Source organism: Triturus cristatus, chromosome 2_1 (assembly GCF_964204655.1).
Source record: "Triturus cristatus chromosome 2_1, aTriCri1.1, whole genome shotgun sequence".
Taxonomy (NCBI): Eukaryota; Metazoa; Chordata; class Amphibia; order Caudata; family Salamandridae; genus Triturus; species Triturus cristatus.
In genome coordinates, this window is record NC_140581.1 from 1,022,959,372 (window position 1) to 1,022,978,989 (window position 19,618).

Sequence of the window (19,618 nt, forward strand, 5' to 3'; positions counted from 1 at the left end):
AGACCCAATTACATTCCCTAGTCTTGCTGACAAGATGGTTGCAAAGATTTTATAATCACTATTGAGGAGTGAGATTGGCCGATATGAACCGCACTCACACGGGTTTTTACCTGGCTTGAGTATCAGCACAATGATTGCCTCGTTCCATGACTTAGGAGGAGTCTTGCCCTTGATCAAGATCTCATTAAAGAGGGCTGTAAGCGTTGAAACCAAGGTTGGTGAAAGCGCTCGGAAGATCTCACCAGGTAAGCCATCGGGACCTGCTGCCTTCCCCTTTTTAAGTGAGTCTATGGCTGTGATGACTTCAGCCTCTGAGATTTCCTTCTCCAAATATTTGCTTTGAATCTCAGTGAAAGTTGGCAGAGGTATTTTCCCCAACCAAAGATCTCTTGCATCTTGGTCCTCAACGATGTCCTCTTTATAGATGTCTCTAAAAAATTCCAGGAAAGCGTTGCCTATGTCTGAATTAGAGGATCTAAGGTCTGTCTCGCCTTCCACTTTTATCTCTCTAATATAGTTTTTAGCCTGATCTGCTTTCACTTTCCAGGCCAGCAACTTTCCTGCAACTTCCCCTAACTCAAACTGGGCAAGTTTACTCACCTCCCACCTCCTTGTAACTCTCTCTTGAAGGATAAATTCCATCTGATTCTTAAGATCCAAAACCCTATCTTGCTCAGCAACTGAACCCATAGAGAGGCCAAGATTTGTTCTATTACCTTCATCTCAGATTCTAAAGCTGTGAGCTTCTCCCTATATATCTTCCGCCTATAAGAGGCTCTGTTAGTAATGATGTCTCTAAGAAATGCTTTCAGTGCCTCCCACACCATAGTTATTACAGCAGAATCCAGATTTATCTCCAAAAAGATTTTACTTTCATCTGCTAAATGCTTGATTTCATCATCATCTAGTAATATCGTACGATCGAAAGACCACGTAGCATATCTAGGCTGCTGATCAACTCTTAAAGAAAATAAAATGGCCGAATGATCAGACAAGTGAGACGGGAGATAGTCTATTGAAATCAACGAACTATTAAGTGAAAAACTAAATAATGCATAATCTATTCTGGATTTATGCTTATATTTAAAGTTCCGGAAGGAAACCCCCAGTTTGTTTACCGATCGCTCTCTCCAAATATCTGCTAGCCCCAACTGCGTCATAATTGAGATCAATGTTTGTCTAGAATTAGATAGAACTTGGGCTCTGGAACTACTTGATTTATCTAGTTTGGTATTGATGACAATATTGAAATCTCCCATCCATATTATAGGGTCCTGGTATGTAACCAGATGATTTCTTATACAATCCAGATAATAAGGATCATCTTGATTGGGCCCATAATATCCTACTAGTATGTAGACCCGCCCATATACCAAGATACGAGTTATAATCCACCTACCACTTTGATCTTCTTTATGACCCAAAATTTGCACTTTCACTGATTTTTTAAAGATGATAATAATCCCTCGTATGTTTGCATTGTGGTCCGTGGATATAAATTTATCGATCCATCTCTGTTTTCCCAAAATTTCAGAGGCTTCAGTCCTAAGAAGATGTGATTCCTGAATGACAATAATCTGCGCAGGGGAATCTCTCAAATACTGGAAAATACGATCTCTTCTGCTCCTCACGCGCAGACCATTAACATTCCAGGATAAATACTGTACAACAGCCATGACCACAAGTAACTACCCACCACCACCCAAGCACACTAACCATCCCTTCCATATAACTTGCAGTGGAGGATTATTTGAGATTTCAGCCAAATTTGGGGACATCTTAGTCTTAAAGAGATGTGACAAATGAGAATTTTTGATTTGATCCCATCACCAACCCCCCCTTCCCGCCACACCCCCTGGAAAAACCTCCCTTACTTTCTCTGACCTGTTGGACTGTCAGATTTGCGTCCTTGAGCAGTACCCTCGTCCACCGCTGCATGATCCAAAAACTACCCTTCTGATTCCCCATAAAAGATGCCATCACAGGGGAAGAACTTAGAATGAAGAATAAAATATCTTCCGCCTTTTGTTAATTTATTTATTTATTTATTTATATTTTTTTCTGTTTTTTAATTCTTTTTTTTTTTTTTATTAATTTTCTTTTTTTTTCCCCTTACCCATCTTTCCCCCTTTTTTTTTACTTTCCCTTCATAATTATTCATGATAATCCCTCCTATAAGAGCAACTATAACCATAACTCAAAAATGGTGATAACTCGAGATTCAAGATTCAAGCTCCTAGCTTCGCCCTTGAGAGCTCCTTAGAGTATCGTTCAGCCATGCATCTGCCTCCTGGGGAGATCTAAAATTAAGCATTTTATTATTGTACATCACCCGCAGAAAAGCAGGAAATCTCATCTGTACCGTAGCTCCCAATGATCGGAATTTTTCCATTCTTTGGCCAAGCTCCCACTGACGGTCCAGAGTAGTTTTGGAGAGGTCCGATCGCACCTCGAAGGAGAACTCAGAACCCTTGACCGACTTCTCTTTTAACGCCAAATTTAATAGCTTCTCCTTCAGGGCGTAAGTCTGAAAGTTAATCAAAATTTTCCTTGGTTTGTCTCTTCCTGGTTTTAACCGGAATGGGTCCCGATGGATCCGCTGTATATCTTTGTCTAAAGTCTCCGCATCCTCATCGAAAACCAAAGAGGCTTTTAGCAAGTTGATCACAAAGGACTTAATATCCCCTCCTTCCTTTCCCTCCGGAATTTTTAGGAGACGGAGATTGTTCCGACGCGAAAAATTCTCGAGAGACTCAACCCTTTCTTTCAAGACAACCCCCTCTCTCTGTAAGGAGTGGATTTTATCCTCGGCTTTCTCCATGCCCAATTTCAAGACCTCAACAGAGGTCTCCAGATTCTCAATCCGCCCTCCAAGATCATCAACTTTTTTTTCCAGTGATTCGCACGTGGCTCTTATTTCCGCCTGATTAAGCTTAGAGGTTGAGAAATCAGATCTAATCTCCTCCCTCATATCTGCTAGTATTTGTGCAAGTTCCCCCAGTGTGCTCGGATCACAGCCAGTCTCCATAACCTTCGATGTCGCACCCCCACTGCTTGCCTCCGCCACTCCGGTGCTAACTTCTTGGGGGATGGGTGCTTGTTCACCACAAGCAGAAGGCCTTATATCGGAAATATCAGACATAGGGTCGGGAGAAGGGTCAACAAAAGGTGGCAAGATATCCTTACTAGCACAGATCTCCAAAACCTGAGGTAGGACCTTGAAGAAGGAGCGCAGAGAGGGAGTTGTTCGAACTATATTGCTCTGTTGTTTCTTTTCCCCCTTCTGTAAGGAATTTCTCCCTCTAACGAGCTTCTGTACTCCCTTATCCTCTCCCTCCTGACTCCGACTTGCCCTTCTATTCTTTAGCTCCCCCTCGCCTATCGGGATACACCTTCTGGCTTCTTCCAATTCAAGTTGTTCACTATCCCTCTTGACCGCCCTTGCCAAAACTGCGACTTTCTCTTTTTTGCTAAGAGCCTGCTTACGAAATATGCTTCTGTCCCCTTTAAATATTTTCTTCCCTTTATCGGTTTGTTTACTTTTAACAGACTTATCAGGGGTATTGTGAGCCTCCTCTGCACCATCCTTATGTATCAGAGTCTTACCTTCTGTAGCTTCTGAGACCCTGCCGGAGCTCCGACTTACTTCCTTACTGACTAGGGCTGATGACTCATCGACTTAATTGCAGTCCTCCCCGGCCTCATCCATGCAGTGCTTTCGACGTCTGACAGCGTTTAGCCCTCCTGCGGGGCCGCCGAAGCTCCGTCTCAAAAATCCACGAGCCGCCACCGCGCGGCCACGTCTTAGCTCCACGGCTGCCCGACTCCACCTTAGCAGATAGGGGGAGAGAAGTGGCCTCTCCCCGACACACATCCACAGAACGCCGGAGCAAACCGGAGGGAAACAAACTTCAAAAGAAAAGCTCCCGTCAAACGTGACACACCAAGCCCGCCGTGAAAACGGGGAAACGATGAAATGGGTCAGGAAGAATCAGGAAGGCATTCGTTAAGAGGTACTGCTCGGAAACGCGCGACCTGCGCTAACCCGCGGCCGCCATGTTTTTTCGTTTTTGTTTTCATTTTATTATTTTAGTGTTGATTTTGTGGTTAGAGCATGATTTGTTAGCAGGAGCTATCTACCAGCTCCTAATGCACAGAGCACATTCCAGCGTTATCAGCTCCTGTCTCCTGCAAATGCTGTTGTAAATTCCTTTTAGAGTGTCCTTTGTTCATCTGACTCACTTTTATAAATAGTTCTTTAATAACCTTTGCCCAGAAAGAAATTGGCCTCTATTGTGTTTAATTTGCAGCAGTTGTAACACTTTTTTTTTTCTTTATTTCTTTTCTTCTATCTTTTTGTGTTTGTTTCCTTCTTTCTTTCTTTCCTCCTTCCTTGCTTTGCTTCTTTCTTGCTTTCTTTTCTTTCATTCCTTTTTCCTTATTGCTTCCTTTCTTTCCCTCTTCCTTGCTTTTTCCCTCTTGTCTTCTTCCTTTAATTCCTTCTGTTTCTTTCTTTCTTCTTTCGCAAACGCAAGAAGCAGGTGGCCAATCGTATAACAATTGACTATTGCAGGTCTGAGTTAGCCAAGGCCTTTTTATTTTACGAATGCCCTCCTTTCCTTCTTTTTTCTTTATTCCTGTCATTGTTTTGACTTCTTTCTTTCTTTTGTGCCTTCTTTATTTCCTTTCTACTTTCTTCTTTTGTTCTTTCCTTCCTTCTTTCTTTCTTTCCTTTCTTTTTTCCATTCTTTCCTTCCTTCTTTCTTGTTTGCTTCTTTCTTTCTTTCTTTCTGTCTTGCTTTCCTTCTTTTTTCTTTCTTTCTTTCTTCACTTTCTCTTTTCTTTTAATTCCTTTCTTTCTTTACTTTCTCTTTTCTTTTTAATTTCTTTCTTTCTTTCTTTCTTTCTTTCTTTCTTTCTTTCTTTCTTTCTTTCTTTCTTTCTTTCTTTCTTTCTCAAAGGCAAGAGGCTGACAACCAATGGCACTACAGTTGGCATTTTTAGGTCTGTGTTAGCCAAGACAATTGATTTTATTAAAATTATGTGTATGACATAGTTATTTATAGGGTGTTTCAGCCACATTCCATCGATACAAATTTGGTTGTGTTATTCAAATTTTTTTCTTCCACCCACTCCAGCATGCATCAAGGGACAATGCGCCAACCCACTTCAGCCATTGGCTGACTTCACTATGAATTACAGCAGGTTCCCCATTCCCAAGAGCAGCATGCCATATCTCATCAACACAAAAAGTAGTTCCCTTCAGTGCCTAGGAGTGCTATGATAATAGGTGCTTTTTTGAGACCAAAAAACATTTGTTTTCCTTTAGATTGATGATGGTTCAACCGCTACCCAAACAAGAACGATTTGCAGAAACCGTGACAAAACAAGAATTGCCAAAAGGCTGAGGGCCAACGCCAGACCTATTGACTTTGCCAATGCTTATTTTTGGGAATTGGGAGTATTTTTCATCAACATACTTTGGTCCAGCTCAAGGGAGAGAAAGGCAGAAAAGGGAGAAAGAGGAAGCAAAAAAATTGAATCAATGAAGGGAGAAAGCAGGAATGGAAAAGAACGCACAAGAGATAAAGGGCGGGGAGTGTAGAGTAGTAGACAAAGGGCATGACATGGAATCAGGACTAGTCATTCTTAGTAATCGGCATCTCTGGGATTCAGCAGCTCCAATGCACAGATGATGTATGGCAAGGGCAACGTGGCAAAAGCCTTAAAGATAGTTTTTGTCCTGGAAGGGACACTTTCCAGTACAAAACCTATGCTTTAGAGACTGGACTCACCCTTGCAGTATGGCACACAGGTATATGTGTTGGGAAATGGCTGCCAAATGTGCGCCTGTGCATGGGGAGAGACAAAATGCACCACCTCTTAGCATATATGGTGCATTTTTTGTCTCTCCCTTTGATGCACGGCAGCACAGCAACTTTGGTACAGAATTGCCTTGCGTCGAAAGAGCAGTAGATCTGGGCCTCAATCTCATACAATCTCACTAACTACCTGTCACTGAATCTCAGTCACTTTTACTCATACACACATGCTTACACATGCAGACACATGCTCACACATACACACCATCTTACTTAATCACACTCTTGCCTGCAAGCACGCACACAGCCTACATTTAAAACCATTTGTACTTACCACAGCTGTCACCAAATGCCCCGACCCAGATAAGTGTGCTGTTTTTTATTACACCAATAGCGAATAATAAAATATTATTCACTATAATTAAAAAAAATGGACCGAAAATAAGGACTGCGGAGCTGTCTGTGTTCCTGGCACTGATTTTCCCACCACTGAGGCCAGTGGTCGCAAAGGCTGTGCCAGGGGTCGCAAGGGGCAAGCCAGGGTAAGCTGCTACTAAATAATACATACGACTTCAGATAACGTCCTGGTATTTATGTTGGTCAGGTTCTAAAAACACACTTTAAAACAACCAGCATTCCTCAAACAGGGAAGAGAACCTCTACTAATAATCTAATAATGAATTCACCAAACTTTCTCAGGGTTCTAATTCATATACCCCAGCGCAGTTTTACATGCATCGTATAATCTATTCATGGCTCTCTACAGATGCTTCCTCACCTATGTATTTTAGACCGGGACTTCAAAGATGCTAGTTGGCCTGGTAACCTCCCCCCCCCATCCTTTGCTGTTAGCGTGATTCGCAATGCGACGTTTCCAGTATATTTTCTACTCAGTGTTGAACTGCAGAAACGATGGTTATTTTACATACTGCAGAAGGTCAGGTAAGGGCAGGTAAGAAAGGGTGCCTTGTTTGGAACCATTCAACCAGCAAGACTAACCACAGGGCTATGGGCCTGAACCCGGGGGGAGCCTGGGCAGAGAGAATTACAAGTTCATGAAATCTTAAGAATAGTCCTAATTTTGGCATCGTGGTCGATGAACACAGATAGTGAATGTGTCGACTTTATGCATTATTTTTGAGCTCTTATATCATTTTTTGATTTTTTTTTGTAAATCAACAATGCATTTATGGCGAGGGATGGTTTGTGGTTGACAACGAGCAAGGGCAGGCACCTTCAGATTGACCGAACTCTTCCTCATTCAAGAGCCAGGTACTTTCCAACTTTACATTACACACACCTATGTTTTGAAATTGCAGTTTTCTTCCTTGTATTATTTGCTCAATTCTAGGAAGATGCGTCACGTTGTAAAGCCCTGCGTTACATTATACCTGCGCCAGGTATAATGTATGCAGGGTGAGCGTTCCAATGCAAAAAGCCTCATAGAAGTGACGCAGTGAAATCTACAAGATTTCACTGCGCCACTTCTAGGGCGCCACTGCGTCAAAACGTTATGCCTGCTTGAAGCAGGCATTAGGAGTGACGCAGTACAATGAGGATATGCCTCCCCCTGCACTGCTGGAGTTGCGTCGTGCTTGCGACACGACTCCAACAATGCGTGACTTTTGCATCAACAGATGCGTCAGAATTTCTGATGCATCTGTCAATCCTTGCACCATGGTGCACCGTATTATAAATACGGGTCATCCATAGTGGTGCAAGGGTTTCTCAAGGTGGTGCAGGGAAAGGGACGCATCTTCACAGATGCGTCACTTTCTTGTAAATCTGACCCTAACTTCTTCTTTGAACTAGTACAAATGATGAAATCACTGACATAATCATCAAAGTCTTGGTTCATGCTGGTTCACTAGAAGGTTTGACGTAATCTACATTTGGTGAAAGTACACCCAAGATGCCCATCATGAGCCATCTTACTCAACCTCAGTCTCAATCCTTCTGTTGGAATCACTCTATCGCCACACAGAAGTAAACAATCCGCATTGTCCATAGCTGCCCAGGATGGGAGTCAAAAATGGCTGGAGCCAGGGGGGGGATCATGTACGTGTTGAAGAGGGTGGTGTTGAGGGGCAGTCCTTTGGGAACACCACAGATGATCATGATCTTCTTAGGTTCTGAGGTGAACAGTGGGAGATGGATTCTCTGGGTTTTTCTGGTGAGGTATGAGACGATCCATTTGTGGGAGTCTCCCTGGATTCTGATGTGGTGGAGTTTGTTGATCAAGATGTGATAGGAGTTGGTGTCGAAGGCAGCTGGCAAGTCCATGAGGATGAGGGATGTCATTTCGCCCCAGTCCAGGAGGGCCCTGATGATGTTGGTGGCTTCAATCAGGGCTGTCCCGGCACCAGGAGGTTGTTGTGTTCCAGGTGTTTGGTGAGTTGCTGGTTGATTGCCTTCTCGAGAATCTTCACTGGAAAAGGGAGCAGGGAGACGGGCCTGTGGCTCTTTGGTTCTGCTGATTTGGCTTATGGCTTCTCCAGGAGGGTCCTCTCTTCAGCGTGTTTCCAGTTCTGAGGGAAGGATGCCGAAGTGATGGAGGTTTCCAGGACTCTCTTAAACTTGCTGCCAGTCATCTTGCTTCTGAGGTATAAGATGTGGTGGGGACAGGGGGTCCATGGGTACTCCTGAGTGTGAGGCGTTCATGATGGAGATTGTGGCTTGAGTTGTGAGAGTGTCCCAATGGGTGAGAAGTTTGTGTTTGTGGGTGTGAGAAGGCTGATGCTGTAGGCAGCGGAGAATTGGGGTTTGATGTTTTCATGGATGCCTGAGATCCTGTCATGGAAGAAGGCTGCCAGGGTGTGACACAGTTCTTGGGAGGGGGTGATGTCATCCTCAGCGGCTGCAGATTGGAAAACTCTTTCACAATGGCGAAGAGCTCCTTGCTGCGGTTTGGGCTGGATTCTAAGTGGTCTGCTAGGGCGTTCTTCTTTGTTACTTTCGGGAGGCGTTGGTACTGGTTGAGTGTGATCTTGAAGGTGGTATGGTCTCCTGTGTCTGAGGTGATGCATCTGTTTCCAGACACACGGCCTCGGTTCCTTAATGCTGGCCTACGTTGATGGAGAACTTGGCGCACAGGTGAAATACGTTGAAAATCCGGATGCGCTTGGGTTGATGTGGCAGTGGCAACACAGGCACTTCGTTGATTTCCCAGCCACGAGCAGGTGATGCGTTGATTTCTTCAGCAGGGCCTGCATCAGAGTCAGATCTGGAGCCTCGGATATTGGAGACATGGTGCTCAGGACTTGGGCTGCGGTGATTTTTTCAGCATCTCGGCTGGCGCTGCATCGATTCTTCAGGTGCACCGTGGTGGTGCGTTGGTTTTTCAACTGCACGGCAAGACTACAGTGGAAAAAACAGACGCTGATGGTCGATGCATGGATTTTTTAGGTTCTTTGCAGCAAAACCACCTCCAAGGGCCCAAAACTGGAATTGGCACCACTTGGCAGGTCAGAACTCACAGCAGAGAAGTTCAGAAGCTGCAGGTGAACTCTTTGATGGCTCTTAGACTTATTAACAGGATGCAAGCACATACAAGCCCTTGGAGAACCTTGGTAAGAAGGATATAGAAAGCAAAGTTCAGTCCTTTCATTGTCCAAGACAGAAACAGCAAGCAGCAGGCCAACCCAACACAGCAACAAGCAGAGTAACAGTTCCCCTCTTACAGCTTCTCCAACTCTTCTTCTAGGATGAATCTCATCTTAGTCCAGAAGTGTCCCGAGGTTATGGTGTCACAGCTCCAGTACTTATACCAGTTTCTGCCTTTGAAGTAGGCAAACTTCAAAGGATAGTCTTTGTAGTACACAAGACCCTGCCTTGCGCTGACCTTGCTCCATACACACTACAGGAGGTGGAGACAGCTTTGTGTGAGGACAGACACAGCCCTATTCAGGTATCAATGACAGCTCCTCCCACCATGATAGCTCAGGAAGGCCCATCAGCCTGGTAATGGCCCATCACGATACGCAGGGCACACCCCAACTCCCTTTGTGTAACTCATTTAGACTGACAATTGGGCTGTTTGTGAAGTCACTCTAGACAGACGTGGATTCCACAGGTAGGCATAGGCACCGAATGGTAAAGCAAGAAAATGCCCACTTCCTAAAGTGGCATTTTCAGTGGCATTTTCAAACACGCAATTTAATAACCAACTTCACTGAAAGATGTATTTTTAAATTGTGAGATCAGGGACCCTAATCTCCAAATCTCTATCTCTTCCCAATTGAAAGTTACAATTGTAAGAGGTTACATGGCAGCTCCAATGATAACCTACGGGAGAGGTAGTCCTTGCAATAGTGAAACACGAAATTGGCTGTATTTCACTATCAGGACATGTAAAACACACCAGTACATGTCCTACCTTTCACATACACTGCACCCTGCCCATGGGGCTATCTTGGACCTACCTTAGGGGTGCCTTATAGCTAGAAAAAGGGAAAGCTTCGGCCTGGCAAGTGGGTGCACTTGACAGGTCGACATGGCAGTTTAAAACTGCACTCACAGACACTGTAGTGGCAAGTCTGAGACATGGTTGCAGGGCTACTCATGTGGGTGGCATAATCAGTGCTGTAGACCCACTAGTAGCATTTGAATTACAGGCTCTGGGCACACACAGGGCACTGTACTTGGGACTTACCAGTAAATCAATTATGCCTATCATGGATGACCAATCATAAACACAATTTGCACAGGGAGCACTTGCAATTTAGCACTGATAAGCAGTGATAAAGTGCCCAGAGTTCTAAAACCAGCAAAAATGAAATGCAGCACACAGTCAAAAATGGGAGGTCAGAAGCGAAAAAGATAGGGGAAAAAATGCCAAAGATGCCAGGTCAAACAGCATTGAACCAGCTGGCTCTACTGGCAGGTCCTCTGGATTTTGCTGGCTTGGCGGGGACCTAGTGAGGCCTTGGGACCTGCTTGCTATACCGCCACTCTGTGTACCTTGCTCTGCTCATTATTTGTCAGTGTGCTGGCGTTGTACTGTAACCTTGTGGGTATTGTTCAACTCTGTACAATACTGCCTAAATCTGTCCAGTTTTGCCCAATGCCGCATTGACTAGCAACTAAGCACCATTTAGCCTTGCAGCGCGAACTGTCCTTGTACCCTGGGCATAATTTCAGAGACATAGATAATGTGTAATGACAACATCAAACCCTCGCCCAAGAGACCATTTGTCAACATCACGAGATGTGAAAAACTAGCAATGGAAGAACTAAGCAGGAATGAAAATATAATTGTGAAACCAGCCGATAAAGGGGGTGGTATTGTTCTCCTGAATAAATTAGGATATGACACTCAATGTCAAGACCTCCTATCAGATCAAAAATTCTATGAGAAAATTACCGATGACCCAACTAAGAGACTACAAGGTACCATAAACTCCATGATAGAAGAAGCACAGACCAACCAATGGATATCAAAACACGAAGCAGATTTTCTCAGAACGAAATCTCCCAGAATACCATATTTCTACTCTTTGCCTAAAACACACAAAAACAGAATTCCCCCACCAGGACGACCCATTGTCTCGGGGATTGGTTCAGTTCTTGAACCTTTATCACAGTTTGAGGATCAATTCCTTAAACCCTTGGTACAACGTACACCGACGTACCTCAAGGACACACGAGACCTCCTGAACCAACTAGACAATCAGGTCTATAATGAAAACACCATGTATCTAGTGGGACTGGATGTAGAAAGTTTGTACACCAGTCTCCCACAACAGAAGACCTTGGACACTTTAGAAAACATCTTTTTCTCAGAGCCCTGGACTTATTCAACACCGAGACATTTCGTGTTACAGTGTTGTAAATTAGCCCTAACTGAAAATTATTTTGAGTACAATGGTACTCTCTACAGACAACGCCACGGTACATCTATGGGCAGCACCTTTGCTCCCAGTGTGGCGGGTCTGTATGTCAGTGATTTTGAAGAAAAATACATACAGAATCCTAGCAATCCATACCTGACACAAGTAAAATTCTGGAAACGTTACATAGATGACGTCATCATGATTTGGGAAGACACTGCTGAAACCCTACTAGGATTTCTTGGATGGATCAACTCCAGAGATGAATGCTTAAAATTTACCTGCATTTCTGACAGACGACAACTTGACTTCCTCGACGTCACTGTCTATTCGGAAAACAATCTCCTTCAGACAAAGACGTACCACAAGCCCACAGCGAAGAACAGCTTGCTGTCTTACCATAGTTTTCACCCACGCCCTCTCAGAGACAATTTACCATTCAGCCAATTTCTCAGACTGAAGAGAAACTGTAGCGATCTCCAAACTTACAAAACACAGGCTAAAGAATTAGGAGAAAAATTAGTCAAGAGGGATTACCCAATGAAAATAATCAAAAAGTGCCAGGGAAGAGCGCGCAATCAACCAAGAGAAAACCTTCTACAAGTGTCCACACGGGTTGAACCAGAAGACCTCCTAACCTGTGTTACCACCTATAACACTATAACCAACACGGTGAAAAAGATTGTCAACAGGAATTGGAGAATCCTAACTTCCAACGCATTACAATGGCCCAAACCCAGATTTGCGAATAAAAGAACGAAGAACATAAAAGATCTTCTAGTACACACGAGACCAACTCCAAAAACCACCACAGAGACCATTACAGCAGCATGGAATCTGGAACCAATCACAGGACACTACCCTTGCGGTACGTGCTCGGTATGCAATCTGACTAAAGTGACCAAGACCATTCAACTTCTCCCCAACCTAACCTGGACACTTCGTTAGCACACAAATTGCAATACTAGCCATGTAATCTACATGATTACCTGACCCTGTGATCTTAGGTACATTGGGATGACCTGCCGAAAAATAAAGCTGAGAATTACAGAACGTAAAAGCAACGTGAACTGTAAAAGATTGACAACCAAAATGAGCAGGCACTATATAGAGAACAATCATGACACTAGCGACCTAAAATGGGTTGTACTTGAAAGTCTGAAATCTGTTAATCATAATGCTGACCGCATCCTGTTTGAAAAAGAACAACGTTGGATTCACCGTCTGGCCACGGACAAACAAGGCCTGAATGATAATATCCCTTGGCACACATTGGCCTAATGACGATTTCAGAACGAGGCGATTTCGGATCAACAATGATGCCTCAACACTCAACTAGAGCATATTTATATATTTGGTCAACTACCACCTCTCGGTACTATTCATTTCCCCACTGACCACACGGCACACATTGGTCTAAAAACAATTACTGACTGAGGCGACTTTAGATTAATAATGATGCCCCAGTGTTGAACCAGAGCATATTCATATATTTATTTATTTTTATATATTTGGTTGACTACCGTCTCTCGGTACTGTTCATCTCCCCACTGACCACATATTTAACCATAATAGTGGGAACACACTATCATAAGACAAACACATATGAGTTCACATCCCACACAGTAATGTTTATGATGTATCTGTAGCTCAAACACTCTTTGCCAACCACGAGCAGATGCCAACCATCAACGTGAAATACAAACAACGAGTCTTTTGTCAACTTCTATTACCGCTGCACTTCTTAACGGCAAGCCTGAACGGGCCATTCTGATTGGATGCACCGCGAAAAGAGGCAGATGCAGACAACGAACGTGACAGAACCGGTAAGCTCCGATGGCCGCCGCAAGTGGGACTACGAAATAAACTGAAGTAAGATGCCTCTAACTTTCCCTACTTGTGCTTCCCCTTTTAACTCTAGCAACGGAGTTCTCCACCTGCCCCCGGGCATCACCTAAAGAACACAAATATCTTTTTCGAAGGTAAACTTGTATGACGAATTCACAGATCATGATTTGTTTACTTATGACCAAACCACTGATAGAGGCGATTACTTAAAATGTTATTTAATCCCCTCCTTCAATAATGTTTTCATAGATTTATGTAAAGGGTCACCTACGACTATACACAATATTGGTGATGAAATAACATATCGACTACACACGATAACGATCATTATGTATTTACCGATTAACCCTAAGATAAGTGTCCGCATTCCAGTCTTAACCACTGTGAACGTATTCATAGTCACTTTCTAAATTCACCTCGCTATAACTTGCGTCCCCTCTCTTCACATAGCCGCCTCCCTCGTACGCCATTTGTTAAACTCACTTTTTAACCTCACTTCTCCCACCTACGAAAGTAGCTCCACTAAAGAATTTCATGAAGCAGTATCTCATGATTTTTAGTCACCTAAGAATATGTGATTATAACCCTTTCTACCCCACTAGGTACAGATACTATTGATCTGACCTCACTAATCAGAACAAGTGAAAAAAAAAAATTCGCTTTAGGAGCGACAATGCGCCTTCCTACATTTATCGGTCCTGATGAAAGCCTTTAGACCACTACAGAAGGCTGAAACATGTTGACCCCTACATTTTGAAAAGTACGGCAGACCAGTAACTCGGTCTCACTCCGCACTCCTTTCTTTTTATCATTCTCTGATCAAGATTTCAAGAATAAAGTCACTAAGGAAACCATGACCAAGAGATTTTAATTCACCAGATAGGAACCCTCTCACACCCTCCCTATTTTTTATGTCTGGATGCTACTGTCTAACCAGAAGGTCTTCCTCCAGGTGGAGGGCAGCATACATAAAAAAAAAAAAGACCCGATGATGATGCTGCACTATTACACGTAAGTGGTAACCCAGTTTATGCCGCCGTCGTACCTGTGTATAGTTATGAGGGTTCCTTTTATGAAGGAATCAACAGCGAAAAGACCCTGGCAACACAGGACAAGTGGTCCACTCTCTTTTTGATTTTTTGTAATGACACAAGGCCCATAAATGACATGAGAGGAGTGAACAACTAAGCACCAGGGTGGAGGCGGCGGCAGTAGGAACTTTTACTGTGGAAAATGGAGGGAGGAGGAAAGTTGGCTCAGCTGCATTCCCATTTTATGGCCGTTAACAGTGAGTGAGTAGTGGTTCCTTAATGTCAAGTATCAATTAGCCACAAAGAGTACCAAGGGGAATCAGGTGGCAACAGAAGCATCAGCTGCAAGATAATATTTTCTCTACAAATTGGAAACCCGTACGCTGTCTTTATAATGAGGCGCATTAATTCCACTTGGTAAAAGCATGTTCACCATTCTAAAGGTGATGCCGAGGCTCAAATGTACACGATCTTCATTCAACAGGAGCCAAGAGACAGCTAAGGGAGAAATGATTTTCAATTGATGGTGAGGGTCTAAGGAAGCTGAGGCTGTAGCTTTAAGGGCACTTGAACGTAGGAACATTAAAACCCCTACAATCGATCTTTACGTCAAGAGGCCCAATGTAGGGCCGGTTACACAAACAGCTACTCAGCACTCTTTGGCCACCCCTGATGCCTCTGTCACAGCACAAGGTGACAAGCAGGACTTAACTTTGATGCCAGGGTCACCATCACAATCCTAGCAGAAAACTACAACTGGGCAAGATATTGCTAGGGTGTTGCTAGGGAACCCGGCACCAAATAGTCCTACTTGCCTGAAGGACGGTATGCCACAAGTATGTAATCAGTCTCAGGAGGGTGAAACAAAAATGCAAATGCATTACAATTCCAAAGATATGGAGCTGTTATAAGACATCCCAGGTATAGATCTCTTGTTACCATCCACTACTTTTTCTACCTTGCCAAATGATAAGGAAAGTAATATCACCTAAACTGGTAGTTTAAATGTTAAACAACACTTATGAAAAAATTGTGGAGGGCATCACACATGCGTAATTGGAGGAACAGAGGATAGTTGGTAACACCAAATCTTTCCAGAAATCAAAGTCCAGTACTATTCTTATTAGCATCAATTCAAATCACACACATTAGAGTTACAGGTGGATCTGATGCAATCACTTGCAACGAGCATCACCAATATGGAGAACAAAATCAATAAGCTAGATTTCAATTATACACTCTTACAATGCTGCAGCCACAACTAGGAGTTGTGCATGTGTACTCATTGTAGATAAACTGTCTACTTTTCCAGATCTACTTACAATTCTGATAAACAACTTAAAGAATATTGCCTGCCCCATTGCCAGCCAATCACACAGAGGAGACCCAAAGTCCAAAAATTAGGCCATCAAGTCCTTTGTCTAATAAACATACTGGGGAGCTAAACTTCAAACATATAAGGCTTTTGGAGGGAACAGTTAATAATCTTGTAAACAACACAGCCGCAGATAAAGTCCCCAAACCTGACGCTATCGCAGACATCAGTATAGTTTGACAGGATATAGACACATCATCGCCAAAGACAACAGAAGCTATCAACTCTACTGGCTCTCGGCTGGGCAGAAGTTTAAAGAAAAATCGAAATTATTTAATGAAAAGGCTCAGAAAGATCATTAACCAAGAGGTCAGTACCTCAAAACAGCCATGTCTTTACCCTATATTTACCAACAGGTGGGCAAGTTGAATACAGAAAATGCCTAACGTGGCAACACAGAATAGTCAGCACTAAGTTCCAAATTATTTCACCCACGATTTACTGCCAATTAAAGATCAACAGTCCTTTAATACAACCTATGGATTCACAAAGTGACTTTACAAGATCCTGTCCTACAAGCTATGACAACATTGAATAAAGGCCAAGTCACCCAACTCTGTAGGGGGAATAAGTTACTGGCTGCTCAAGATGCATTACAACTTCTACTGGTACCCCTAGTAATATCAAACGTGTCACGCGGCCCAAGCCCTGCGATAGAGGTGTCCTTACACTAAGTGGCAATAATGTTTCAGCTTTTGAATCCCCGATTCCGTTGCCTGCTGCAGCGGGCCAGAGTGAAATTGTCCAGAGCAATATAAGGTCTCAACATCTTTTGGTCTGCTACACCCAGCCCTCTGACCACATAGTTCTATCAGCTCAAACAAGAACATAAATATAGGCATACAGAAGCAATAGGGGATTCCAAGGAGCTAATATTGACACCATTATACGCCTTATGAGGTTACTCCGATACATTAAACAGATCTAATATCTTATGTTTTATACAGCATATTCCCTTACTTAGCCATCTGCGCATAGAGGATATCACTACAGTACAGTTTAGTCCATCTCCAGCTACCCCTGACAGAGTCCACAATTGTATCAAGTCAGCTCCCATCGCAAGCTTTCTTGAAATTGATGGAGCAGGGTTTCTCGAAAATTAAACCAGCTTGAATTAAGTAACCCCATAATACATACTAACATTAAGTAAACGTATTACAACTAACAAACAGCAACATGACACGAGGGAACAGCTTTGCGCATGCTTGAATTAACACGTAATTACATAGTAATGTGATAACTTTTGTGCTTTAGAAGAAACTAAGGAGTTGCATGAATAGGCCACAAGTGCTTCAGTATTTGCATGCTGCATCCTGCTTTAAAGGTAATGGTTAATGTCGCTTTTCGCACTAGGCTTATGCTAGGTAACATTAATGGGAAGTAGTAAATGGTGGGAGGCAAACAGTGATGGTTTAATTATCACATAATTAATAAATGTTCATTTCTATTTACTTTAGTGTGGTGGAGGAAGACGCCATCTTATTTAATTTGGCTATTGTGGGAGGGGGAAAATGTTAGGACCGAGTTCATTCTGCCATGAGGAGAAAAAGATGTGCTGTGCACCGCAGATGACATGAAGGAGTGAAGGCAAGTGTGTCCGTCGCCTGCCAACTCTTTACCCGAGCGTGGGAACGGAGATGCTCTCTGCGAATGACTTTGATTCACAAATAAAGAAAAGTTCAATTTGTAACTGATGTGGGGAACATGTAAATAAGCTGAGATTCAGACTATGGGAACGGTTGTACGCAATAAAGTTGTTGAATAAAAGGTGAAATCATGGTGGCGTGACAACGCCACCTCCCCAACCCACCAATCCCTGTACGAGTTAGAGGGTAAAATACAACGTTTGAGGGATGGACATGTCAATTTAGAATATAAATAGGGTGCCTTTAGGGGTGTGTCGTAGTATCTTAGGACAGGAGAGAAGAGGGGAGATGCGTCGTTGTCCGTTGGTTTGCAGAGAGGCCTAGCTGTTCCTATCATGTCCTGTTCCTGTCCTTGTATCTTGGTTTCCTGTCTACCTTTTGGGGAACCTCCATCATCTCCTGGGTCCAGGGGGGGGGGGGGGTTCCTACAGACCTATAGGTTTGTATTTAGCCTATATTGTTCTCAGAATCTCAGCATTAATGTATTTGTCTCTGAATCTTTTGTCTCTCCACCTATCCACTCCGTCAACAATATATTGATCTTCATCTATCCCTCTGTTAGTTATATTATTAGCTGGCATAAATATTTGCTGAATCTTTTGACTCTTACTCTATCCACTCCTTCATTTGCATAATGTCATTGCATAATGAGTCTATATAAAATACTTAATTTCTCCTGTCATGAGATTGCGATGTTTTTAGATTGTAACCAATTGCAACTGAGCATCGATTTGAGATAAAATTCATTTATTAACCTTACAGAGAGTCTGTAATTAATTTTGACTAATGGTTGGTGAGTTAGTATTTATCATTGCCATCAACTATTCAACTAATTGGTCCATCGACCAAGTAGAAGAAGAGTTGATATAAAGATTAGTTATTTGACGGATGTCCTTAAGGGATCTATAAAAATAAATATTTGATGAAATGAACAAATTGACCTCAGCACATCAGGGATACTTGGTGAATGTGTATGGGCCACTGTAGTGATGTTGTTGAGTATCGATCCCTGATCAATTATTGGTATTGGTGCTGGATCAATATTACAAGAGCAGCAAATGTTTCCACTTAGGGGCATCAAACTCCAACTCAGAGAGCAGTAAAATTATCATTTTGTTTTACTAAAGCCCATAGCCAGCCAGGGGAATAGTAATTCCAGGAGCACATCCCCTACACTATGCCTGATCACGTAATTGACATGACTACACTGATCCACATAGAAGTCAACTCTTTGAAGCAGAGATACTGCACAGTAAATTCCTCCCTCCCAGCACAGAGGCAGGTCAGGACTGGGGCTGGTTGCCAGCTGCTATAATCTCTAAGCCTAGCATCTGCCCCTACCACCAGGAAGCACAAAAGGGAGTGGCCCATGTGGGATGTACAGCGATTACTGTTATCCCGTGGAATGTGGCTGGTCTTAAGCAAATTCTTGAATAGCTGACCACCTTAGCTTTCGTGACAACAGGAGATATCATCTGTCTCCAAGTAATATGGACGATTAACCATCTCCTGATTGAAGGCTATTATGGCTTAAATGAACCTGCTAAAAAAATCAATAATTATCGTAGGCCAGCATGGAGGCTAGCATATGTGTGTCTCCACTGAGTTAAATATCAAAATATCAGCGCTTGGCACTCAAATCCCCTCACTGCAAGCCATCTCAATTCAGCATCTAAAGCTAGGAGGGACACCCAAAATTGATACTAATTATTAATATATACCTGAATCTACACAGGGGAAATAAGATGCATGCGGGACCCTAGATAATTTAATCACAAAACATGCTACCTATGAAATCATCTTCACAGGGGGTATTAATCGAAGAAACGTGGACCCTAAGGTAGACATTGTAGAACACACACGCCAGGCTGGTCTTGACCTCAGTAAGAAGGCTTAGCAATTTATTATTAGCCTTAACTTGAAATCTCTGCGAGCTGTTTACAAGACTAGGGGCTGCTTACAAACAGTTCCTGGCTCCTACAGGGGCATTTCAAGTATAGATTATATTTTTCTGTATGTAAATCTTTAAATATTCTTCTTTGAGGTGACAGTGATAATTTCCCTTTAA